We start from the raw sequence: 26912 nt of genomic DNA, 5'->3' as shown, positions 1-26912 counted from the left end.
TAAATATGTATTTTAAGGGAAATAAAATTTTATTATGGGATAGTGAAATAAAATTAATATTATTAATTTTTTATTTAAAATTATCACTATAGCTTTTTAAAAATGTATGTTTAAAAATATATGTTTCACCTTCCTTCTGAATCCCTACACAGTTATTATTTACCGAAGCTGTATTCTACATTCTTCATTTTTAGTTGGCTGAATATGAGCCAGCAGGTGGCCAAGAAGGCCAACAGCATCCTGGCTTGCATAAGAAGTAGTGTGGCCAGCAGGGCTAGGGAAGTGATTGTTCCCCTGTACTCGGCTCTGGTGAAGCTGCACCTTGAGTACTGTGTTCAGTTTTGAGCCCCTCGCTACAAGAAGGAAATGGAAGTGCTTGAGCAAGTCCAGAGAAGGGCAACCAAGCTGGTGAGGGGTCTGGAGAACAAGTCCTATGAGGAGCGGCTGAGGGAGCTGGGCTTATTCAGCCTGGAGAAAAGGAGGCTCAGCTACCTTATCGCTCTCTACAGATACCTTAAAGGAGGCTGTAGCGAGGTGGGGGTTGGTCTGTTCTCCCATGTGCCTGGTGACAGGATGAGGGGGAATGGGCTAAAGTTGCACCAGGGGAGTTTTAGGTTGGATGTTAGGAAGAACTTCTTTACTGAAAGGGTTGTTAGGCCCAGGGAAGTGGTTGAGTCACCACCCCTGGAGGTCTTTAAAAGACGTTTAGATGTAGAGCTTAGTGATACAGTTTAGTGGAGGACTTGTTACTGTTAGGTCAGAGGTTGGATTCGATGATCTTGAGGTCTCTTCCAAGCTAGAAATTCTGTGATTCTGTGATTTACAGCAGGATGGCTCTAATATTACAGAAAAAAAATCAAGAGAAAATACCTTAAAATTATAAGATGCATTAAAAGATGAAAATCATCAATGTCTTTGATCTTTTAACAGGTGTTGTGGATGAAATTTTATACTTCATCTCTAAGAGAGAAGTAGTAACATATAGCAGCATTATACATTGATATAATGCCATAATCTAACAAAGCTTAATTGTAAACAAGACATTGACTTAACAAGATTTGAGATGGCATGATAATTTACTGCATAGAGGACAGGGTAAGTCAGACATGTCAGGGAGTTCTCCCCAATGAATCACAGGGTTCAGAGTGAACCCCCTTGCTTTCTAAATTCCTTGATACTGTGGTTGATATCTTCCTGAGAAAGGCCTTGAGTTATGCAGTGTCCACCGAATTAAAAGATTCTTCAGATTCAACAACAATTCAATGAAGGGTCCTGTGTTATCTGTCACACAGAATCGTAGATGATTAATTGTTAGTAAGCAAAACTTTCTTCAAAAAGTTTCAGTATGAGAAGTAATTCACTAAAATATTTGTATACACTTAACATTGCAAATTTAAATTTGCAATTTAAATTTAGTTTTATTAATTTAAAATTAAAATATATATTAATTTATTTTTTAACAAAAACAGACAATACTGTTAACCAAATTATTCATGCGAAATCAATCACCTAGCTCTTACAAAACACCTCAGGAGTATATACATTTTTCTTTCTTACAAATGCTCAGTAAAAAATAATGATCAATGGCTATCAGTCTATTACAGAGCTTTCCAATTTCTTGATGCCTTGATGTTTTGCAGACACAAAATGTAGCAGAAAAAAAGTAAGAGATTTTCCCTGCATTTGTGCTCTGGTTATGGTAAGTGCTTGTCTATGTAAAATTATAAAAGTCTACATTGCAATATATGAGAAAAGATCATGGTTAAACAATCAAACATTTGTTTTCTGGTTTCCAGTGTAAGATTACAAATGAATAACTTCTTAATTACTGATGAAATTTAGTAATATGTACTTTAAAAACAGAAACAAAACTTATTTGTTTTGGGCATCCTACTTAGCTTTCTTACATATATAACTTGCAAGAAGTACTTGCTCATATGTGATGTATAAATAACATAAATTATCAGTGTGTCATTGCACCAATGAAGAAAAAGCACATTTTGAGCTGTATCAGCAAAAGTATAGTCAGCAGATAACAAATTATCCTCAGTCTACTCAACACTCATTAGGACCTATTATGTCCAGTTTTGGTCCTACCAGTTCAAGGGAGAGACTGAAAAATTGGCCAGGATTCTCTAAACGGCAACTGGGATGAAACTAAGATGAACTGAGATGAACTGAGAAAGGTTAAGGGATATTTTCTCTAGAACATACACAATAGAAATGTGATGAAGTGGGTTGGGGTAGGTAGGTAAGGATCCAACTTTCCAGAACTTAAATCCAGCTAACTGTAGAGATTCTGTTTTTGTTTGTTTGTTTGTTTGTTTTCTATTCCTGCTATTCTATTTCTCAGGTGTAAACCTGCTAAACACAGTAGTATAAAGATTTGCAACAACCAGTTCATGTTGTCTTTAAATATTATTTTGCTTTACATTTATCATTTCTAAAGGATATTTATCTAGTGTAATTTTCTCTCACTTCTGATATGTTGATGACCTGTTTTCAGGAAAGAAAAACCCACTTACGTTCAATCTTTGTCTGAATTTCTCTGTCAGTTCTAATAAGTTTTCTTGTTGGTGTTTTGGATTTTAGAAGTCCAACAACCTTGGTGTATAATGAATTCAGAGATACATATTTTTTTGTATGTGAGTCAGTGTACATGCATCTGTGAGCATAATATAAGAAAAGCAATTTCTCTGTAACTCTTCTTCAGAAAAAGAAGCATAATGTCTTCTTATTTTATATATAATATGCTAATCAGGAGGATCTGTGAGGTTGCACTTCTCCTAAATTACCTCCAGAAAACTGACAGTTAATATTTGTCATTTGGCTAAAATTATATAGTATAGTATAACCAAAGAACATTTTTGTTACATTTTCTAGACTGCTGAATATTTACAGCATCAATCAACATGTATTTTTGACATGCAAATTCAAATGCAAAAAAGAAATTATATGAAAAATAAAACAGAAGCACTGCTGGAATATTTTCAATAGCTTCTAAATTGTTCATCAACATTTAAAATGAGTTTTGTTTCAAAATGAAACAGTTCATTTCCTAGGAAAAAGTAGTGACTTTTTTTTTTCAGAAATTAATGTTCAGCCAAAATTATGCCTTTTGTAACCTTTCCAAAATATGAATATGCTGATTAATTCACAAGACATAGATCTTGAACTACCCTTCTAAACATCAAGAGCTTTCATTGAAGGCCAACCCATAGCAGCTTATTCCAAAGAGACAAGCTTTGACTTTCAGATTTTCATGTGGTCTTTTAGTTTTCATTTATGCTTATGCTGTATTTAGCTTATCCCATCTGCTTCTAATTACTTTGACTGCATATGTTTTGGTTTTGTTTTTATTTTGGTGTGGTTCTCTGTTTTTGATAGGCCTGTCCTTTCAGATGAAGAAGTGTTGATTCCCCTGAAATTAAATATTTTCCAAGATAGAGCAGGAAAACTGCAGAATTATTTCAAGCATGTTAATATGGATCAAATCTCAGATGAGATGTAGTAAGCTAAAGTGCACAAGAAGGCTTACTGTGTAAAAGAACTTGTAACTTAGCTTTCCATATCTATTCTAGACTGTTTACGAAGATCAAATAGTTATCAATCATCTTAGTAGAAAATAACAAAGTAACACCTAGATAAATCAAATTAATGAATTTGATCCTCTTGATATTTTTTTCTGTACTGTAGCCATATTAATACAGTGCTTTATCTTTTTTTTTAAAATTATTATTTTATTTTGTCTTTTATACTGTTACTTAAGATCCAATCAGCTTACTTGAGATATAAAAGTATTTTATTTGAGAAAGTTCAGTGATACTTGAACAACAACAACAAAAAAAGCTAAGTAGGCTGCAAATATAGAAGCTATGTATTTGAAAATATAATTTGTTACACTGGGGCCCCATATTGTCTGTTTACTCAAGCAGGTGGATTTGCTGAAGAAAAGTGCTGAGGATGCACTGTGCTGACCCACATATCAGTTCCCAACAGACTGTTCCAGCTGGCATAGTTTATGCTTAAAGCTCAAACAAAGCCAACGATTTTCCTTTTCCATTACCTTCTGCTGATGAAATAGAAAATAATATAAATATTGTCAAGTTTTCTTCTAGGAAGATCTGTAAGCAAGTCTATACTTAGTTACTTATTTTTTTTTTGGTGAGTTCTTCCCTTCTTATTCTGTTTGATTTCTTGTGTGAATAGCAAATACAAATTTAGAACTTTAAAACTCATTTTGTATATTTATTAAATTCATCTACTGTGTTGTGTTTGTTTAAACACAAGCAATAAGCCTTGAACTTCAATCTAAAAAGGAAAAGAAAATATTAGTCCATTTTTATTTTGTGCTTTTCACTTTCACAGATGTTTAAAGCAGTAAAAGAGTAAGATATCTTATATTTTACCTAAAACTTAAGAGTTTTACCCCTTACCAGGTATCTATTCTGAAGCTTTTGAAGTTTGTTTAAAAAGTGTACTAAGATTAATGCAATTGGAAATTTGAATTTCATCTAATTTGAGATGCTTTAAATCTCACATTGTAATTGTGTATTTTGTTTAATTAATAACATTTTGTCAGCTTGGATCGCTGTTAAAAAGAATATGAAGAAAAATGAGAAGAAACATAGGCCTCTTTAGTAATCAAGGCTGTTGAAATGAAAAATTTTAATTTTTGCAGGAGGCATAAATTTTTCACATGAAAATGTTTTCCACATGCAGGAATATTGGAATGTGATACTTCCTCATAACAAAGAAACAGAGTATTGTGAGGCTACCTTTTCTGTGGTTCAAGAATAGTGTTTTTTTTTTTTTTTTTTTTTTAAAGTACACACAAACTTTTTTTGCATTTTGTTTTTCTAATCAGTGAGTGTAGTATTCTTGTCACTTTAACAGAATCTAATTTACTTTCACAAAGTTCTGGAGACACTCAGCCAATGAAGGGTTATTCAGAAAATTATGCAGTAGAAAAAGATAAAAAATTCCACTCTTGTCTCCTACCAATGTTGGATATTTTCTGGTATATTGTCCAATCAGATTTGAAAAGATTCACTTCCAAAAAAGGAACATTTCACTGATGAATACAAGTGAACGTCTTAAGGATTTATTTTGGTATGTCTGACACTATCCTTACATCTCTTGATGTAAAACATTACAGGGTTTTTAAAGGCTATGATTAATATTATTCCTTTCTTTCATTGCTGTGCCATTTCTATTTGGAAGTAGTTGATCCTATTTTCATCACCAAGAAAAGATCTTCTGACATCTATAACAGTTTAATTTTCCTTCTTCTGTAGAAGTGGAGAAAAAGTAAAATGTTATCAAATCACTAAACCTTGTGCAGGTTTATAACTTCTCACTGACCAGCCCTTCTCCATTTTCCATGACATTCATGATAAATGCACTAACGATATTTATTCACAGATCTAAACACATAATACTTAGGAATATGGAGGATAAGTCACTTTAAAAATACAAAACAAAACAAAACAAACAAACAAAAAAGCAATATAATAACATATAATAGCAATATTAGTAAGGATGTTCTTAACTGTACCTTTAGAAGAACTAGCTTTCTTGCTGCCTAATTAAACAGACTCCTTAGCAGCAGAATGGAGTGGGGCAGAAGTGACTATATAACAGTAAGAGATTGTGCAATAATTTCAAATAAAATAAGTATCTTTATTAGCTCGGCAGAAGTTTCAGTAAATGCTGAAGAAGATAAAATTACAGGTGCTGACTTCAGAGAGTTTAAAAAATCTCAGTAGAAAATATCCTAAAGTATACATTTTAAGTTTCTGATTTTTATTTTTTTTTCTACTATATTGCCTCCTGCTGCTAGAAGCCCACCTGGTCTCAATTACATCTCCCATTCAGCATTTTTAAAGTTCGCTACAACTGTTTCAGGGTTGAATATTTTCAAATTATGTTAATACAGCAGATTTTGATATTATGTTGTTTAAATGACAATGAACTTTTCTATTATTTTCTTTTATTTTCTGTTATTTTATTTTATTTTTAGGTTGAAATTCAAACTCCCTTTAGAGCAAAAGATGCTGAACTCTGGAGAGAAAGAACTTGCAAAGAAACAATTTATTTATTTTTTTCCCAGTCTCATCTAGCAATGGAGTAGAAGCCATTCCTATTTAAATCAGCAGTCACATGAATGAAACAAGTATCTGGCCAAATGCATACAAGAAATTATATTCACAAAATACTACCATACTACAGAAATGTTTCTCTATAGAGATAAATGTTTAAATTTTAAGAGCTCCATTTCTCAGGCGTATTACTATGGGTAGGAATTGAATGGCATGAGTCTCAGAGGTGTTAAGCATAACTCATCTGACTTTGTATTTCATTCTCTATTTAAGGTCAAAATACATTTTAGATTGTCTGTAACCTCCATACTCAGTTAGAACTCTGACTTCAAATGTGTTTTAAAATCTTTGCCATAGAGAAGAATTTCCTCCATACTACAGAACATTTAAGAGAAAAACATATTCAAGGTGATTGATTTTCATATAGTAACAATACTTTAAATTTGCCATACTATTTCAATCAGTATACATTTTCTCTTCTGGGAAAAAAAAGAAAAAAAGAAAAAAAAAAAGAATCTATATGGAATATGGGTTTAAACAGTCTTCAGAGACAACTTGATTTAACAAAGACATTCTTAATCATGAGTTTCCTGTAGATCATCAGATGCAAATGATTTAAATACATTATTTTTTGTCTTTCAGAATACAATAGGAACACTTTCTAAAACAGGAACACATTCTAAAAGCCTCAGAGTGTCTCTGGAAAGAAGCAGAAATTGTTGCATTTAGTTCACACATTTGTTTCAGAATTGTAAAGGTATTAAAGCAGACTTTAAGTGGATAATATTTAAGTCTGTGTTTTGTTGTTGTTTTTGTTTGTTTGTATTTTAACCTTTGAACACATGAGAATAGCAATGTTCATGACATCATTGAAATAGATGGCCTGTTTTATTTATTTATTTATTTTTGAATGGTGATATAGCACTACACAAATAATGGGACTTCAAAATAAGGTGTTGCCTTGATGTGTAGTCTTACAGGGGACCTGTCTGGAAAAAATCAGTTAAATTAAGAAGAGACACACTTCTGAACTGGATTCTTCAATTAAGTGCTTAAAATCATAATCCAGGCCAATTGGCCCAGTTGTTGCCTTAGTCATAGTAGCTGCTAGTGTAATTACTATTCAAGAGAATTTCTGAGACACTTTAATCATATAATCATATAGTAATAGAATATCCCAAGTTGGAAGGGACCCACAAGGATCACTGAGTCCAGCTCCTGGTTCCATACAGGTCTACCCAAAAATTTAGAAAATATGACTAAGAGTATAGACCAAACTAAAAAATAGAAAAATAAAAATAAATAAATAAATAAGTACAAATAAAGCATAGAAAAAGGTGTTGTTTTTTTTTTTTTGTTTTGTTTTGTTTTGTTTTTTTTTTTTTTTTTTTTGTTTGTTTCTTTGGTTGTTTTCTATGTACTAGAAGAAAGTCTGTAATTTTCTTTATGTGGATTTAGACTTCCATAGATCTATAGTCTTCTTTCTCTTTCCACCTAAGTGTAATGGCCATATCCAAGTGTCCTTCAATATTTTACTCATTACCGAGTAAAAATAATACAGGGTTATGAATAATCCTAGGTCAAAATGTTTAATTGTTTGGATGATTGTGGATGATTACATATGCCACACATCAAAAAAACTGTTTTGTGCATTAAAAATAATATCAAAAATAAGACAGTTTGATGTTGCATTTGCATATTCAAGCACCAGTTTGGGAATATTATTATGTTTAAAACTTATTTAAGACTGAACACAAGATAAACAGTAAAGTTCTCTTAATAATTCTGGGAAGAACTGGAAAGCTTACACATGAAAAAAATATATATATATATATTTGAGAAATGTCTCACCACTAACTCACTCTAATTTTAATATCTTAAGATTGTTGCACAGATGTAATCCAGTTAATATGATTGCTGCCATTACTAATTAAAGCCCACAGGCTTTGTACAGACTTGACAAAGCAGGGTCTTGGGGCTGGTCTGGACTTGTCTTATCATGAGCTGTTTTTACCTTGTTTGAACAATGAGCTGGTGGCCGAGTGTCTCCCTCACCCACTTGAGCTCTGAAGTTTTCTTTGGTCAAGTCTGACCAGTTGATGAAGTCTTAGCACAGCATACTGTTGCTCTTTTAGCCTATTGAGGCTGCCTATTGTATAGCCTTCAAACTTGAGCTGGAAAGAAGTGAACTGTAAGTAGACAGAGATGTGAAGGCACATAGACATGACCCTACATAGCGACCTAGAGACTCAGTTGGAACCTCGCACCATGAACATCTCTGGAGACCCCCAAGGTTGCTGACAATTTGTTGAGTCCTGTTGTATTCTGCATGAGGATAGCCACCTCCGCTGGCCTTAGGTCCTGGAGGATGGGAGTGTGCAATTTCAGATAAAACAGGTAGGTACTAGTAAGTCTTATTGTATGACAGTTTTACTATTAGTAATTTTTTTTTTTGTCTGTTTATTTTGGTAATAATTTATACTGCAAGTATCTGGATTAGTGTAATAGGATTAGACATAACTCTTGCTCCATTTTGATTAGATTTTGAGTTAGACTTGACAATAAATAGTTCTTGCCTCCACATGTGAGCTGTGTTCCATTTTTTGTCGATCACAAGATTTTTAGTGTAACACTTTATATTAAATTATCTAACCTTTTCCTAGAAGCAGCTCACCATTTTGATAAAATTATTCTAGGAAGGTTTAGCCTGAAGCAGAAAGCTGAGAGAAAAATTTGACCTAGATAGCATGTTTCTTGTAGCTTATTCCTGAAAACAAGGCTTTACAGTGAAATTTCATGTTAACCTGTGAAATAAATATAGTACAGAGGACATGTAATCAAATACAAAATACTTTTTTTCTGCAGATGATACTAAAATAGTGTTAGAGTTGTTCCAGTTATGCAATAGGATATATATATATATTTAATTTATTTAATGTAAAACAAAATTAAAGGAAATATTTTTGGTTTATTTTAAAGTTTATGCATTTTAGATTCTATTAGATTTATCCTTAATTATTTATTAATTAATTTTGTTTATAAATTGTGTTATTTTATTATATATCTATTTACATAGAAAACAGTCTTTGTTCTATTGTATGACATTCACGTACATCTAACACATCTTACTAAAAACAAGAGTGTTTTGAAATACTTTGAATTGTGTGATAGAATAGTTAGCACTGTCTTCCAATGTAAAATAAAGAGGCATGAATTATATAGCCAGTTTGATATAGAGGGATGAATTTTTCAAGTGTCTCGATAATTTTATAAAAAAACAATGACGTTTATTTAAGAAAATTAAATTTAAGAAAATTGCTGTTAATGTGTGTTTGCAGCACAGAAAGCAAATCAGATCCTGGGCTGCATATAAAGAAACGTGACCATCAGGTTGAGGAAGAGGATTCTCTGTGCTCATAAGACACCACCTGGAGTGCTGCATCCAGCTCTGGGGTGCCCAACACAAGAAAGACTGACATTTTAGAGTGGCTCCAGAGGAGGCCCACAAAATGATCAGAAGGTGGGAACACCTTTCCTATGAAGAAAGGTTGAGACTGCTGGGGTTCTTTAGCCTGGAGAAGAGAAGGTTCTGGGGAGACCTTATTACAGCCTTTCAAAATATATAAGGAAAGATGGAGAAAGACTTTTTACCAGGAATTTTACTGTCAGAACAAGGAGAACTGTTTTAAACTGAAAGAGATTTATATGGGATATAAGGAAGAATTTTTTTTTACATTAAGAGTTGTGAGACAATGGAACAGGATGCCCAGAGAACACTTTATAAGTGTTCAAAGTCAGGTCAAAAAGGGCTTTGAACAACCTGACCTAGTGAAAGATATCCCTGCTCAGGGAAGAGGGGGTTGGGCTGGATGATCTTTAAAGATCCCTTCTAAACTAAACCATTCCACAATTCTATGAGTGTATGATTTTATAGAAATTAACAAAGTGGTCTGATGTCAGTAAATCTTTACTAAAGAGGCTATTCTATTTGAAGAAAATCATTCCTTTGTCCCATTCCTTTTTCTGTAGCCACAAGATTCATCAGCTGCAAGAAACTTAATGTTGTTTCCAAGTCTAGAAGCGTGAAGGTCATGAAGGGTCCCACAATGCATGTACAAAACTAAGGTATTTCTATCCTCTCTATAACAAGGACCTAACCTCCTTGTTAATTTTTATATGTAGGTGGTATTCAGTGATATGCAACCAGAGTCTTTCATGGATTTGTGATAATATGGTCAGAGAAATATTAACCATGTCTCTATCCTCTCTAAGTTAAATTTCTTAACTGCTTATGGGAGAGGAAAATCCAGACAGTAGCCAGAAGAAGACATTTATTTTCTGATCTTGAATTGCAGTGTAGCTAAAGGGCAAATACCTGAGAAACCAGGATAAACAGCACCGTCTTATCACCCTCCAACACCCATTTAAAAAAGGGTGATTTGATGCAATATGATTTGATGCAACAACTTGAGGTTGTTTCAGGACTTGGAAAGACATTTTTAATGCAGATCTAAAGAAAAAACAAACAAACAAACAAAAAAACTAATGGACAATGCTCCAGATGATTGTGGTGGTTTTACTTGGGTGGGCAGCCAAGCTCCACAACTGCTCTCTCACTCTCCCTCCTCAAAGTGAAAGAGAGAGAAAACATGCAAAGGACTCAAGGGTTAAGATAAGAACAGGGAAATCACTCAAAATTATTTTGATGGGCAAAACAGACTTGGAGTAGAGAGATTAGAAAAATTTATTGCCTATTACTAACAAGGCCAAAGAAGTGAGAAACAAAGGAAAGAAAACAAAAACATTTCTATTCAAATCTCCTTGAAAGTAAAGTTTATACCTTTCAGTATTATTTTTTAACTATGTTTTTAAGTCAGTGTCAGAGGAAAATGAGTAAACTTCAGAGATAATTGGTATGCATTAAAAATCAGGAAAATATTTAGTAATTCTGTGAAAAAAAAATATGTTAAACACCTAGATACTGGGTTCAATATGTTGTTCTGAGTCACTTTGTGACATGAGGTGGTGGTGCTGGTGAATCTTTTTGAGAGTACATTATTAAGATTAACTCAATTTCAGATTAGGTGTTTTCTGAATTTTGAATCATCTGCCTTGGAAGTGAGCTAATGGCTCTTTTCCTTTCTATGAAACATGTTTTATTAAAAAAAAGTCCTTTGCATGTACAAAAGTGAGGAGTCTGATTAAATATGTATGCAACAGAAGCTAGAAATAAAGAATTCAAAGGAAAACGATGGGGAGATTTGATTGACCTGAGCACTTCACAAACATTTCTGTAGGGTACTGTAGTTGCTCATTGAATTAGAAAAGATCGTAACTATGATGTAATAACTTTTTGTTCCCCATGGAACTTTCTTCCTTTTTATCTTAGTCATTTTTTTTCTTATATCACTAATGATATCATTCACATGAATGCCACAAATATTTCACTCAGTAAGTTACAAAATGAACAGTGTTTCAAACTTTGAAATCTTAACAAACTGAAGAAAAGGAAGGTATAAGAAAAATAAGAGGGACACTTTGCTCTCTTCAGTGACTAAAAAATTATCTCAAAATTAGTTATTCTAGTTATTTCAAAGGCTTGTTTCAAAGAAGAACTTTTTGAACCTTGAGTATTTTGTAACTGAGAACATGTTATGTGGAATAGTCACGTGGAATCAGAATGAAGAAAGATTAGAAAATAGGTATGTGGATATAAGTTTTCTGTCCAAACTTTCACAGTTCTTATTGTAGACTCTTCCACCCTGCACTTTCCCCTTCCTCTCTCCTCCCAGTTTGTATATATAGACAATAGATTTGGAAATCTAGATGTTTAGCAATTGTTTGCTTTGGAAGTGCATCCCACTGCCATACAACTAATACAAATGGCAACCCAATGCTAAAAGCTTGTACATCATATTAAAACAGCTCCAGTTTAAGATAATGTGTTGTGAGGTCTACCTTTTTACCTTTTTTTTTACCTTTAGGTCTACCTTTTACCTTTTTTAGGTCTACCTTTTTATCTATTTTTGTCATAGTTGTACCAACCTCTCAGGAATCTAGTACTACGTACCTACTTACCTCCAAAATACTTGGTGCCAATGAATTGCAAGATTATTTGCAGTTTATTGCCCAGGCTCCCCAAGCAATGAGTCTGGGAAAGAGCCTATGATGAAAATTCTGCTGGTAGACAAATGGGGGGGGGGAGGAAATAAATCAATACATTTGTTTTTATGAGTTGAGTACTGTGTATAGATGTAGTTTCTCTTCTACATGGAAAGTGCAACACTTCTATACGTCATACAAATTGTGTGGCAACTTATAGCCAAACAAGTTGCTAATTTGTTAATTGTTAATTAACAATTAATTGTTAATAAAATAAAGTAAAAATATTGTTAATTAATAATAGGTTAATAGGTAGTAAATACATTTGTCATAGGTGAGCTAGGAAAGACCTCTCTCCCATCATGCAAGACATGCAACAAACTTGTTTTGAGTGCAAATGAGGTAAGTTGCACAGAACTTTTATCTCTGATAGTCAGAATCTTATCTTTGACATGTTACCAAACATTAAAGTAGATGGTTGTTAGAACAAGAATGGATTCAGCTACTTATTGGGCTGATGCTCTTCCACCCAAAGGAGAACATCATTAAGATAAACTATTTAAAATAAAAACTATTAAAATGACTATTGTAATATGACGGTACTCATTATTTAAACACTGTAATCGGATTCTGAAATAGAAAAAGAATGAAAGAGAGATAAGAATATTCTTATTTTTCCCTGTCTGGATGAAGCGGAAAATTATTATAACATCTGTGATCTGTTAAGATCATAAACTTTGATAAGATATAGTGTTTTTATATTTAAGAATAGTATATGCAACATACACATTGGAGCATTATCAGCTGGGGAATTAATTTCCTTCCCCACCTCCAGAGAATACACAGGACTAGTTCTTTGCTGATTTATCAGCTAAAATTGTCTGAATTACGTTACAGTGGCCAACACCAAGAATATGAGATGACGGGCTGCATAGACTGTTACTTTGTTATACTTTGATAATCCCTTTATGCCTAATCTTTTATAGTCAAATAAGTAAATAAATAAATTCATCTATAATATCTTCATTAAATATTTGCAACAGCCAAAAAGACTTAAAAATCTTCAGCCTAGAGGTTATCTTTGTATCCTATACTTCCTTCATTGAACAGTAAAGCTATTTTGGATCTCAGAGGTGTTTTTATATTTCAGCTGTAGTATGCAACATCGGTGACATTTTTAAAGGTTTAATTAAGGAATACTTATCATAACAGAATTCCACAGGAAATAGTGGATGACAAAACCCTAGTGTTATAAAATTAATTGCACCACTAATATGTACCTGAAACAAGTGGAAAGCTTGAATCCAAAGAAACAACTCCTTAGTCTTCAACCAACTGTACTGTGGTGGGTGAATCGCTTCTGTCTTCACATCAAGTTATCTAGATTTTTTAAATTTTATTATTATCTTTTTTTAAGTAAGAAATATTACTTTGCAGCCCAGATATGTATTGTATATAAATATTTACCATTGGAAAGTATTTCTGTGAATTTATTCATTACATTTCTTAAAATATAACTTTTAAAACACATTTTCCCTTTAATAAATAGCAGCAAACCTTTGCTTTCTCCCTTCCTGTATCCATAAATTATGTTTATTTTCAAGAAAGATAATTTTAAAAGAGTATCAAGGTTCAAATATTTGCCTTCAGGCATTGTGGTAAGAATTTAACAACAAAACCATAATTTGGTAGTAGCTGATTGATTTATGAACTAAATGATTTATACATTAGCTCCTGGAGAATTACCAAATAAATTGCTAAATCAGTGTTTTAATACAGAGACATAATGGCATTTCTAGTAGTGGTATGGGGGGAGGGTGAGTGAACGGCTGTGTGGTGTTTAGCGGCCAGCCAGGTTAAACCATGACACTCTTTCTCTTAATTTGATTATTATTGTAAATTGTAATGTATTCTTCTTCAGTAAATAAGTAATAAATGAGGAATAACTAAAAACTGCTGAACCCTTCTTTCTTCTGTTTTCTTTTCTCTTTTACTCTTCACAAATTCTCATCCTCAGAAATCAGTTATGACACTTGACCTTGACCAGATCATATGCCACAGCTGAGTTCAATATGAAAGATAAAAGACAGAAAAATTTACCAACAGCTCAGAGAATTTTTCATGGTATGATACATAGTCTTTACTTAAAAATTTAAAACATAACCCCGAGTTACTATAATTATAGCTACTACCTATGACCATGACCATAATAACATCCCAAGATCCACCTAGAACTGGGTCTCTGATGTGCTTCAACAATTTATTTATTTTTAATGACACTGAAGATTTTGTCTTTCAAGTTGAGACAGATTAATACTTTTCTGAGACTATGAAACTAAGACTCTCTCAAAATTAAGCCTTGGAAGTACCACAATTTGGAGATCAAAAATGAATAAGTAAAAAATCTTAACTATCTTTGTTTTCATTCAGAAAACGAGCTCTAAGCCTTATATAATTTGACCTCATTTTTAAAAAATATTGCAATAATAAACAACAAACAAGAAATGGTGAAGACAGAGAGGACACAAAGATTAGCATTTTCTGACTCCAGCCTGGCAGGAATCTGTAAAATTAACTAATCAGTGAAGAAAAATGTCTATCTAGAACAACTATGTAGCCTTGTCAGGACTGCCTGGACTAAGCAAAGAAGGACCAGTTCCTTGAAAGCTGAAGAGTTCCATAAATTCCAGAGACCAGGAATTTATGTATGGAAAGAAGATGAGGAGAAGCAGTTGCAGGTGCAAGGAAGGAGACAGTATGCAGTATGGCAGTACTCTATGGATTGTGTCAGCGAATCAGCTGAGTCCTGAAGGAACGCACGAGGTGTGATCTTTAAATTGAAACTGCCATGCAGATGAAAGGATAAAATGGCAATGAGAAAATAATAATAATAATAATAATAATAATAATAATAATAATAATAATAATAATAATAATAAATCTTTTCTTTCTTTGGGGAGTGAGAAACAAAGTAAACCATAGCAGATGCTGGAGATTGTTTTCATTTGCATCCCTGATCACTTAAGAAAAAGCAGGATTTTCAGTCCAAACAGAAAGCTCAGGTGTCATTAGAATCAGGTACACAGAGGCAGAGCTGCATCTGACAGAAGTAGAAGGTTTCCATACCTGGGCACACTGACTAACTCTGTGTGAGTGGAGCCGATAAGCAGAAAACAGAAGTGAGGAAGATTCTGTGACCAGAAGAGAGCTAGAGTACTTTTGCTGCCACCAGGGGATCGCTCAGCAAAGACAAATCTGACATCCTAACTGAATGTATGCAATTGCATCAAATAGGAAAGTTTAAATTGAAATGTATAATAATACAGTAACTGCCAAGTACCTTTCTTTTAAGGGACGATATTTTAATCCTTTGAATTGCCAATTTAAATGATTGCCCGTTGTAAGGTATTTACTTTCTCTTAAATGTTTCTTTTCAATACAGGAGTTTGAGGTCATGACTGTGCTGGTGAATCAATCAAATAATAGTGTAATACTAGCTGACAAGTAAACTTTACTGCTTAGCAGAAGTGATGCACACTGCCCCAGAACTTTTCCTTTTGTGATTTTCTAATGGAAGGATATTGAATTGCATTAAATAAATAAATAAATAAAAAAAACATGACTGGTGTTTCATGTTTGAACTTTTGACTTTTAAAGTACATAATGACTATAGTTCACTACTGGAATTTCATCCCAGAATGGGAAAGAAATACAAGAAATGGTTCACTGTAATTGCTCACTCACAGTAAACTGCAAATATTTTCCATGTGTGAGGCTGAATATTCACAGTGAAGGTTCAATAACTATGTATACAATTTGTAGCTCTGAACACTGAAAGCACCTGAAATGCACCTTATAATTTTCCAAACCTTCTTATGAGACTAGCACAAAGGGAAACCTTGACAGAGTGATGTTAAGCTCTAAGAATAACTGTTGTGGATATTCTGTCCTGAATAGGCATTGCTGAGAGACAAAGCTGTCTTTATTAGCACGTTTCATTTCAGCCTAAACATATTTTTGTTTAAAATGAACACATAATCACAAATGGCACTTTACATTTTATGCCATATTTTAAATAATAACAATTAAAAAAATATCTAAGTTTTTGTTGATTAGCTAGTTTTTTGTTCATTCATTCATATGAAGATGTTGTGTGATAATGAGACATTCAAAAAGATAAATTTGAAACATACTTCCACAGTATCTGCAGTTTAATTAAGTTAATTTCAAATGTGATTGCAACACGTGGATAATCCATATGTGGACTACAGTGTCCAGGTGTAGTAGGTCAGTGCAAAGAAGAAGAAAAGGATCACAACATGAAGTTTCATCTATTATTCATACACTCCTATTTGAAAGATTTACAATATTAATTGAGGGTTCTTTTTCTCAGGGGGTGACTTCTATAGTAATGTTCCCTTCAAAACTCATGTAAAAGCTCCAGAAATGTAATGTAATTCTGGGGCATTGTTTGCTAAACTTTTGATGAGTTGGAAATATTTTTACATGGGTCAATAATTTTCATGAGCATTGTTTTTAGAAGATATTTCTCTACTGTTTCTAGTGAGTCCTCATATATAAAACAGTACAAAGATAAAGTGGATCACGAAAAATAATTTTATCATAGCTTCTGGGAACAAAACTCTTGATGTTTGTTTTGTGGCTATCTAGAAAACAACAAGGTTGCTGCTACAGAAGCAGCAAACTTATTATATGTACCCTCTCATGCTGTTCAGTTAAGTAATGCGATAATACTTAGTAAAAAAAATTAAAAAAAAAAATCATTTTAAAAGATAAAGTTAAGTATTTGACTGAAATAAAGTATTTTTCTCTATGGCCACTGTTGTTTAATCTGTGAAAATAGTAAAATGTTTTTATTGTTTTTGTTCCTACACACACACTCTCTCTCTCTCTCTCTCTCTCTCTCTCAACAGATATACACACTCACACACATATATACACTCTCAACATATAGTCACATTCTCAACAGGCCATGTGAATTATAAGCAGACCCCTCCCTCTCCGGGCACTGCATTGTCCCCTACTTGCACACACCTGTGTTGAAGTGGGTGCTCTGGCTTTATGTGTACCTGTGCTGCTCCCTAATGCAGCTAATGGACATGCTGATGACAAAGCCCTTTTTGAGGCCACATACGTCCCTCATGGTGTGGGTCCCCACGTGCAGCTCTTCATGTCACTTTAGGGGCTGGTGCAGCCTTCTCACAGCATTCCATGGGGAGGCTGCTCTGTCTGGCCAGAGCAGAGACCATGATGCCCTGAGGAAACTCTGGCACACCAAAGCAGGTTCTCTCCGCAGCTCTGTTCTCACAGCAAGCTCTTGGTTACAATTTTAATGCATTTTTTAAAATTCTTTTCAGGCTTGTCCCTTCTGTTTCAAAAGTCTCTTTCTAAATCTCTGCTGTAGTTGTTGCCGTTTAATTTAATTGATGGTCAGTGATCATCTTTCTCATCAGTTTTGTGCTTACAGGCTCCAGACAGCTTTGTGTGTTTGATTCACTTGCACACTGCTTATAGTCACAAAAGTGTTGCTTTATTTTTTTTTTGACTCTTACCAGTGGTGGGCCCCACAATTACTACTGAGTAAAAAGTGGGAAATCTTTCCAAACTAAGTCCACCCACCAAAACAAAGAAACAAGAAACAACCTGTAGTCATGCAAAGTCAATTCCAAGTGTAGTTCTGTAACTTTACTAAAAATTAAAAAACTCAATACTTGTCAATATGAATTGCAGGATGGGAACAGATGACATGCCATACTGTTATGCCAGCCCTGCGTTTGTTTCTTATGTCCGTATTACTTATTAAAGGAGTTTAAAAATTGAATAGAAAATGATTCACAAGTAGTTCTGACCTACACAATTATATGTTAAAGCACTTGTAACTCTGAAAAAGAACAAATATCACCTTTAAGAGATAAATGAAGCACTGAACAGGTACAGTTAATACTCTACCAGTATTTTTCTGTACATAGTGCTAATAATAATATAGTACATACATAGTGCATATAATAGTGCATACATAGTGCATATAATAATATATTGTGGTTACACCGCAACAAACAACTAACACATTGGTATGTTATCACCACTAGTTTAATCAAAAATGCAAACCACAGCATCATATGTGCCTCTGCAGACAAAATTAAATCTATCCCAGTCAAAACCATGACTAACTAAAAATATTTATGTAGTTCTAACTTCTGTTTGTTTACTGTTTTTCTATGAGAACCAGTTTAGCTCAGTCTTTATGGAAAATTGATGTCTATCCTTTTCTCCCAAGTGGTTTTACTTAGTTACGTAAAGACACTAAGTATACAGTATATAATCATACAGTATATACAGTATATAATAATAATTTAATGAATGCTGCGTTTATAGGCATTTATTTTCAAGTGGGAATTTTAGTTGACTGTAGAGCATAACTTTTAGAATGTAGCTTTGCAGATACAAATGTCATTTCAGATCAGTTTATGGATTGAGGTTGCCTTTAGAAAGCAATGATGACTAGAAGTATAACTTCTGGCAGCAACCCATAGGAACATACCTGTCCTGTTCTTTGAACTTATGTGACAAAGGATGAGGCAAAGACATAGCAATAACTGCAAGTGGTTTGAGGGTTAGATGACATACAATAAAAGCATTAGTTCAGCATGTTCATTTTTTCTCAGATACTGAGTTCTTTCTATTACATTCTGAGGAATGTACTTTTCAACTACATGTCTGCAGATCAGCATCACTTCTATGCTTCAAGCACTAATAATTTAAAGCCTTACATCTTTGATATTGCTTCCCTGCTAAGTTTCTTCCCTTTCAATTATAATATTGACTTTTCTTTATAGTATCTTGCAATACTTCATGTTATGTTATTGCCATGAGTGTTCATTCCTAAAAAGATAAAAGGAACAGTGCAATGCACTTTTCAAACTTTATATAAGTGATTGCAAGCCTCTGAAAAAGTGATTTTGAAAATAAAGAAGGCAGAAGGTGATCTATTTTCCTCTCCTAGCTCCCAATTTTATTGTGTATTGTGTATTTGTGTATGCGAAATGTGAAATGCTGTGTATTTGATAAGTAGTCATCTTCTTCGCTTGCTAGTTATCTGCAAAGTAGATCATAGCAAGTGCAGCTGGTGACTATGAATGATGAGCAGGTGTTTAAGACAAGCCATTGCCAATGCTGCAAAGCATAGCTACTTTGAGACTTTTTTTTTTCTTTCTTATTCTTTATTAACATTTCTAATGAACTAGCTTAGCGGTAATGTTTGTTTTTATAGCACCTCCCTCCCTCATTTACTTACCCAGAAATATATGTTAGCTCCCCTGCACTTGTGAACTAAAGGTTAATGGATGGCAGGTCAAAATGGAGATAGCAGGTGATGTACAAGTAAGAACTCCTGCAATACTATCAAGAAATTGAAACATGAGATGATTACTTTAAATCTAATCTTTTATTTTATGTCTCCAGACATCATCAAGAATTCATTACCCATCAAGCAGACCTAATTTGAGTTTCAAGCACAATGGAATACCGACCAGAAAGAATTTGGCCTTGATGTTTCTCTTCAATTTTGATACACCTGCTCTGAAGACATCAAGGGATACACATTAATCTGCTTGTGCACAGAACCAGATGTTACCTTTTGTAGCAAGTCATTAAATTTCAAAGTGGGTATTCCAAATGTAAAATTATTTCATCTTTTGACTTGTTTCATTCTTACTCTTGATAGGTGTGCTGTTGTTATATTTTCTTGTTTCAGCATCGCCTTTTTAAAGCTATTTTTTAATTTTTTTTTTCTCAGATTTCATTCATAAATACATTCACTAGCACATATGAAGAGACAGATTTCTGGACTGAGCTAGATTGTAGTTTCGCAATTTTTCTTGCCTAAAGAGTGATCCATAATAGGGCAATATGTTTTTTCCTGGAAGCACAAAATGTGCCTCATGTCATGTCATCTCCACAACTGTAGGAAGAAAAACAACTACTTTATTTCAGCCATAGCTAGAGGAGATACTCTCCTTCCATCTTTCTCTCCTTTTCTGACCTTTTTTTGAAGCAAAGTTATAGAAAGTGATATTCTTTTTCTTTGAGAAAAAAAAAAAAAAGGATAAAATTATTTTGCCTACTTTGTTTTTTTTTGTGTCTGATTACTTCATGTTTGAACACTACAAACCTGTTATTTATTACAGTTTGTTTCCTTCTGTAGAGAGGATGCACATACACTATTTCTCTTAATGTGATGATGGCGTATCTTAATTTGTACAGCTATGAAGATCACAAAACACTTCATACACTAGGCTATCTACAAAAGACATAAAATAGCATTGGTATGTTAGCATTAATATTATAAATATTTACATTAATTTTTTTTATTTTATCTGTTAACTCTAGAACATCTAGAATGCTCCTTTTGGTGAGTATATTATATCTTTATCCCTTTTTCCCTTACAAAGTTTGAAATTTTGAAAGGGTGTTTAAAAATCTTTCCATTCATGGGTTTATGAACGTTTACTCTGTAGCACAGGTAGCTATGGACTTGCAAACCAGGATACATGGAGTGCAGAACAAAGAGTAAGTATCTAATATTAGAAATATACTGTATGTAGTAACAATTTATAATGTAGACCTGTAGACTAGCGAAGATAAAACAAGGTGTAAAATTGTGTTAGAAACCACACACACATAGTCCCAAGTGAATCCTGGACTGAGGAATAAGAAAATTCAGCTATCAAGATAACACTTATGGTGAAAAATTTGGATTGCTAACAACTTGCTGTAAATCTCATCCTTTCTTCTTTAGGACTACTGGTATTGCTTGTCTGGGCAGTCAGCATACCAAGCATAGGGATACACTAGGAATTTTTTGTGTGACATTTTTAAATTGTATAATTAATACATCTTGTTTTGCATTGACTGGGTATTTTGGATTGTGAATGTCAATGTCACTGTATCAGAATACTTGTAATAAGTGGTGTAGACTGTTAATATTTTATTCATTTGGCAATAGGTTCTTGACTTCCTGTTAAAGGTGTGTTTCTCTTTTTCCCTGTTGTGAAATGTGAAGTGTAACATAGTCAGCAGATTCTAGGATGGATGTAGCCTTCCAGAGCACTTTATTCAGACTGTACCCTAATTCCTGCATCTCAGTGGTCATCTGACTAGTTGTTCCTCATCGGGAAACATGGCTTTATTACATGTATGTGTGCAAGACAGTAATGGGAACTTGTAAACTACTTAAGCATGGAGGATGTGACACCTATCATTTGTGCATACTACACATATGCAGTTGGTTCATAGACCATGTATTCTACCCTGCCCTAAATGTTGGGTTGCTTTGATTTGGGGGTCAGTTGGATAGCTTGTTTTCTGCTTGTCATCTACAGCTACTGAGAGTGCTGGGAACAATATGACAGTGTGTAAGCATGGAGATCATCAGTAGTGTCTAAACATCACAAGGATACCTTTTTCCATATCTCACAATTTTTGTAAATGTAGCCTTGATTTTTCTGAGAACTGTATGACAAATTTTATCATGATAAATTGGAAAGGCTATATAAAGATTGCAATATCAGCTAGTACTCTGCCAAAACAAGCAGAGTTTGCATCTTATTGTTATTGCCTACCACAGAGTCTGCCTTTTTATTGCATATTTAATAAACTACAGAACTATCTTTCATTTGTGCTTGGTATTCATCTTGGCAAAGAGTTTCTCAATGGTTGTGTTAATAGAATTAATGCACAGCAGTAAAAGACAGTAGAATTCCTGAAACAGAATTAACAATCTGATTTACTTTCACCAGATGACTAGTGAGTAAATACTTATGTCACTGAAACAGATGTGACAGCTAAGAGGCTAATGAACTGCAGTGGACATGAATCCCTGCTCTGAACACTGAAAGTAAGTATATCTGTGCTTCTCAAGAAGCAGTCTATAGAATATCTACCATTAAAACTTGAGCTAGATTACTTAGCAAGTGTTTTTAATAATTAAATAACATGATTTTACAGGTAGCATCTAAATATGAAATACAAATCTTGACTTAACCTTTAGGTTTTTATTTTATAACATACATGTACACTTCTGGTTAGAAGTAAAAATCCATAAAGAGGTACAATCTAACAGAAAAATTACAATGCACCATAATACACACATTGCACATGAAACAAATGGTCTGCAGTCAAACAGAGAAAACCTCATATAAGGTAAAAACCCAGGACAGCAAATTAGAAACAACACAAAAGTTCAGAACTACTTTTCAGAACTATTTTTGAAAACCCATTTTATTTGTTTGCTTAATTTGTTGAGTGTCCTTTATTCTGTGCTACGAGCACTGCTCTTTGGTAATATGGTTTTATTGCCCTTGCAGAAGCTAAGCAGCAAAAACTGCCTGCCCTTCTTCTCTCTAAGGTGAATAGATTAATGTGAATGTGTCTTACCTATTTCCATTTGTTCAGTAGGAACATGGTACAAAGGAAGTGTGAGTTAAGAACTATTTCCTCAAAATATTTTTTATTTTTATTTTTATTTTTATTTTTATTTTTATTTTTATTTTTATTTTTATTTTTATTTTTTTTTTAGTTTAAAAAGGCTTTCCTATGTGTACTAAATCTAATTCAGTATTACCATTGGAATGTCTTAGAGACATTCCTACATGGAATGCAGCAGAATAGCAGCTGACAGCAGTCTGTGGCCTCACTCTAATAGGTTCGGTCACTCAGATGAAAGCCTTCCATTATAAGCCTCTCCTGAAAGTGATGTTGTGTGAAAGATACTAAAGCTCCTGCACTTCATCTGTGATAGCAAATGTATTATGTGTCTCCATGAGTTAGACACAAAAAGAGTTAGACACTGTTTGTAAAACAAGCACGCCTGCTGGGTTTAATCACCAAAAGCAAAAGACACTTTAAACCTGCTACTAACAGCACTTTGGCATATTTCATTAGTGAGTATATAAAAGCCTCTTTGATTTTTCAAAATATATTGGAGATGTTTTCTTTTTAAGTGCTGGTACAAAAACATTCCAACTGGTCTTCATTCTTGATACTACTTTTATGCTGTGCAGTTTCTCTTTTAACAGTTAAAAAAATGAACTCAGACAGTGAACTTGTATGATTAGTCACTGGCCTTTCCTCTCTGGGGCTATAGTCAAATGTGCCTTTTGCAGGAGAATCTTATTCTCTTAAGATCAGGTGTCTGCAAGTCTACAGTGTAATAATTTGTGTTGACCATGGCTTCTGGTCATTAATAATAATAATAATGATTAAAAAATGAACAAAGTGGGGTTTTGTTTGTTTGTTTCCTTGTTTGTTTTGTTTCCTTGTTTGTTTTGTTTGTTTGTTTGTTTTGTTGTTGTTGTTGTTGGTTTTTTGGTTTTGTTTTTGTTTTTTCTCTCTTATTTGATTAGAGGATAAAACTTTCTGTTCATTCAGAAATGGCAGGGAAGGAGACTGTTGTGGCTGAACAGGGAACTTTTTGCTGAGTCTCTGGGAGAAAAAAAGTGTTTATGCCCAGTGGAAGAAGGGACAGGCAATTTAGGGAGAGTACAAAGCAGTTGCCAGCATATGCAGAGAAAAAATCAGGAAGGCTAAAGCCCAACATGAGCTCAACCTGGCCGTTATGGTCAAGGATAATAAGAAATGATTTTACAAATATATTACTGGCACGAGGAGGTCCAAGGAGAATCTCCATCCTCTACTGAATTCAGGGGAGAACATGACTAAAGAAGATAAGGAAAAGGCTGAAGTTCTTAATGCCTTCTTTACATCTGTCTTTACTAGTCAAATCACTTATCCTTAGAGTACTTAGCCTCCTGACATGGAAGTCTGTGACAGTGAGCATAAGAAATCCCCCACAGTTCAGGTGAAAACAGTTTGAGGTGAAAACTGCTGCTCCACCTGGACTGTCACAAGTCCATGGGGCCAGATGGGATCCACCAAAGGGTGATGAGGGAGCTGGGAGATGTGATTGCTGAGCTGCTTCCCATCATCTATCAGTGGTCATGCTCACCTGACCTGTATGGTCCTGTATGACTGGAGACTTGCTAATGTGACGCCCATCTATAAGAAGGGTTGTAAGGAGGAAATGATTATGTTGACAGGCCTGTCAATGTAATCTCAGTGCCAGGAAAGGTAATGGAACAGGTCATCTTGAATGCAATCACACAGCATGTGCAGGACAACATGGGAATCAGACCCAGTCAGCATGGATTAATGAACATGTACTGGAAGTGTGCCCAAGTGGCCAAGAAGGCCAACATCATCCTGGCTTGTATCGGGAATAGTGTAGCTAGCAGGACCAGGGAGGTGATTGTCCCACTGTACTCAGCTCTGGTGAGGCCGCATCTCAAGTACTGTGTTCAGCTTTGGGCCTCTCAGTACAAGACGGACATTGAGGCCCTGGAACTTGTATAGAGAAGGGCTACAAAGCTGGTGAAGGGTCTGGAAGACAAGTCCTATGAGGAGTGGCTGAGGGAACTGGGGTTGTTTAGTCTGGAGAAGAGGAAGCTCAGGGGTGACCTCATTGCCCTCTACAACTACCTGAAAGAAAGGTGTGGGGAGCTGGAGATCAGCCTCTTCTCACACGTAACAAGTGATAGGACTAGAGGGAATGGCCTAGGTTAGAAATTAGGAGGCATTTCTTCTCAGAAAGAGTAGTATAGACAAACTATTACAAAAGCTATAAATGATGCTTGATCTCTTCCTGATATGGGGAATAAGCACTAAAACTAAGCTGTAAATTAATTTTACTTTATTTAGATTTGCAAATAATGAGTTCTTTTTCTCTCACAAATATGTGCCCACATGCTTGATTGATTTCAGTGAAAATATGCACTGTATGCTCTTTTAAGAATCTCACTCAATATATCAGAATTAGCTTCCAGCTATTTTTTCCATGCTACAAATATTTTTTGAGCTGAAACCTGGTGAAAAGTCCTCTTCAGAGACAGAATGTATTAGCGGTTTTAATAGAGCTGCAGTGATATAAGTAAAAGGTTAATTACCTCATGTTATGTTCCTTACAACTGTGTATATCATTCTAATAAATATCATATAATTTAGATTCAGACAGCATTAGTCCCTAAAGCTCATGTAGGAAAACTTACACATATTATATATGCTATAGTTAATTGTAAAGAACTGATCAATTGACATCTATTGCTTTATATTAATTTTCAGTTCTGACAATCTGATCAATAAGGCACCAAAGAAATTATGTTAAAACAAAACAAAACAAAACAAAACATCTGGCACTTCATATATAGCTTAATCATCCTAACAGCTGAAGGCTGAAGTCTACAAACTTCATTTTGTAGTCTACAAACTTCATTTTTCACCCTGATCATGGCAGCAGTCCGAAAAACCAACCAAACAAAAAAGCTTAAACACCTCCAAAGCATAAAAATGTTTATACTGTGCTTTACTAAAGGTCTAAGTCTGTATTCTGTCCTAGACAATAGGACAATAATACAACAAATAGACAGATACCAATGAATTTCAGCTGTCCAATATCCTTAGAAACTTGGGTATGGAACAGTCCTAATTATGCTAGGCCTGTACATTTTGTTTTGTTTTCTACAGTACCAAAAAAGAACATGTAGTCTTTGAGTGTCTAGGAAGCCCATGCAGTCCACATACACTACAGGCTAGCTCTTTTAAAAAGGAAGCATAGCTGACTGTCTTGTCCTGTGTTAACTGCCTGACTGTAATAGTGCCACCAGAAAACTGCATACAAAGGTACAGGGAGTTAGTGATCTTCAAACTTGATTCCCTATCATGTATACATTAAGCTCTTTGAAAAGCCTGCAACTGTTAACATACCAGCTATGCCAGTGTCCATGATTACTCAGGCAAGTACCTCTCTAGCATGAATTCGTGCAACTGCTCTATATATGTGTTTGTCTAGTCCATTTAAAATTTTATATATATGAGCCAGCAATGTGCCCTTGCTGCAAAGAAGGCTAGATTAGGCAAAGTATCACCAGAAAGTCAAGGGAGGTGATCCTCTGCTCAGCACTAATGAGCCCAAAACTGGAGTAATGTGTTCTGTTCTGGTCTCCCTGGTAAAAGAGACACTTGGACATACTGGAGAAAGTCCAGTGAAGGGCTATGAAGATAATGGGGGGCACCTCTCCAGTGAGAAAAGGCTGAGAGAGTTGGGACTGTTCAGCATAAAGAAGTCTCAGGGGGAATCTCATTAATGTGAAATTATGTGGGGGAATTTAAAGGGAGGATGCAAGGAAGATGAAAGCAGGCTCTTTTCAGTGGTTCCCATTAACAAGACAAGAGGCAATGGACATGAGCTGGAAATCAGGAAACATTTTACTGTGTGGCTGAATGAGCACTGGCACAGGTTGCCCCAAGAGGTTTTGGAATCTCCCTCCTTGGTGGTGTTAAAAGCTGTCTGGACGTGGCCCTGGGGTTACCTGTTCTAGGTGTCCCTGCTTGAGCAGGGAAGTTGGACATGTGATCTGCAGAGGTCCCTGCCAAACTCAGCCAATCTATGATTCACATACATTGACAATAAGAGTTGCCTATAGGCAAATCAAGAATGTCATGATATAAAGAGCAGTTTAACCAAAAAAGGACAACAGTCAGTAACAAAAACAAAGTGTTGTAAATTAGTTCATAAGGGACCAGGTCCATTTTAATTTAATAAATGTACCAAAATTTTCAGTTATGAACTTTTTCCTT

The 26912-nt window shown here is 34.4% G+C and overlaps 1 long non-coding RNA gene across 1 annotated transcript; it reads left to right on the top strand.

Annotated features, from left to right (window-relative positions):
* Positions 1-8088: 8088 nt before the first annotated feature.
* On the top strand, positions 8089-10228 carry LOC311436405. The gene is made up of 3 exons (XR_014692819.1): positions 8089-8498; positions 9440-9621; positions 10131-10228. It is a non-coding gene; the product is annotated as an uncharacterized lncRNA (long non-coding RNA).
* The last annotated feature ends 16684 nt before the right edge of the window (positions 10229-26912 follow it).

The sequence above is a fragment of the Aythya ferina genome (assembly GCF_964211825.1).
Source record: "Aythya ferina genome assembly, chromosome: 4".
NCBI classification, from domain to species: domain Eukaryota; kingdom Metazoa; phylum Chordata; class Aves; order Anseriformes; family Anatidae; genus Aythya; species Aythya ferina.
The sequence above is the reverse complement of the archived record's forward strand: the minus strand, read 5'-3'. Positions and strand labels throughout refer to the sequence as shown.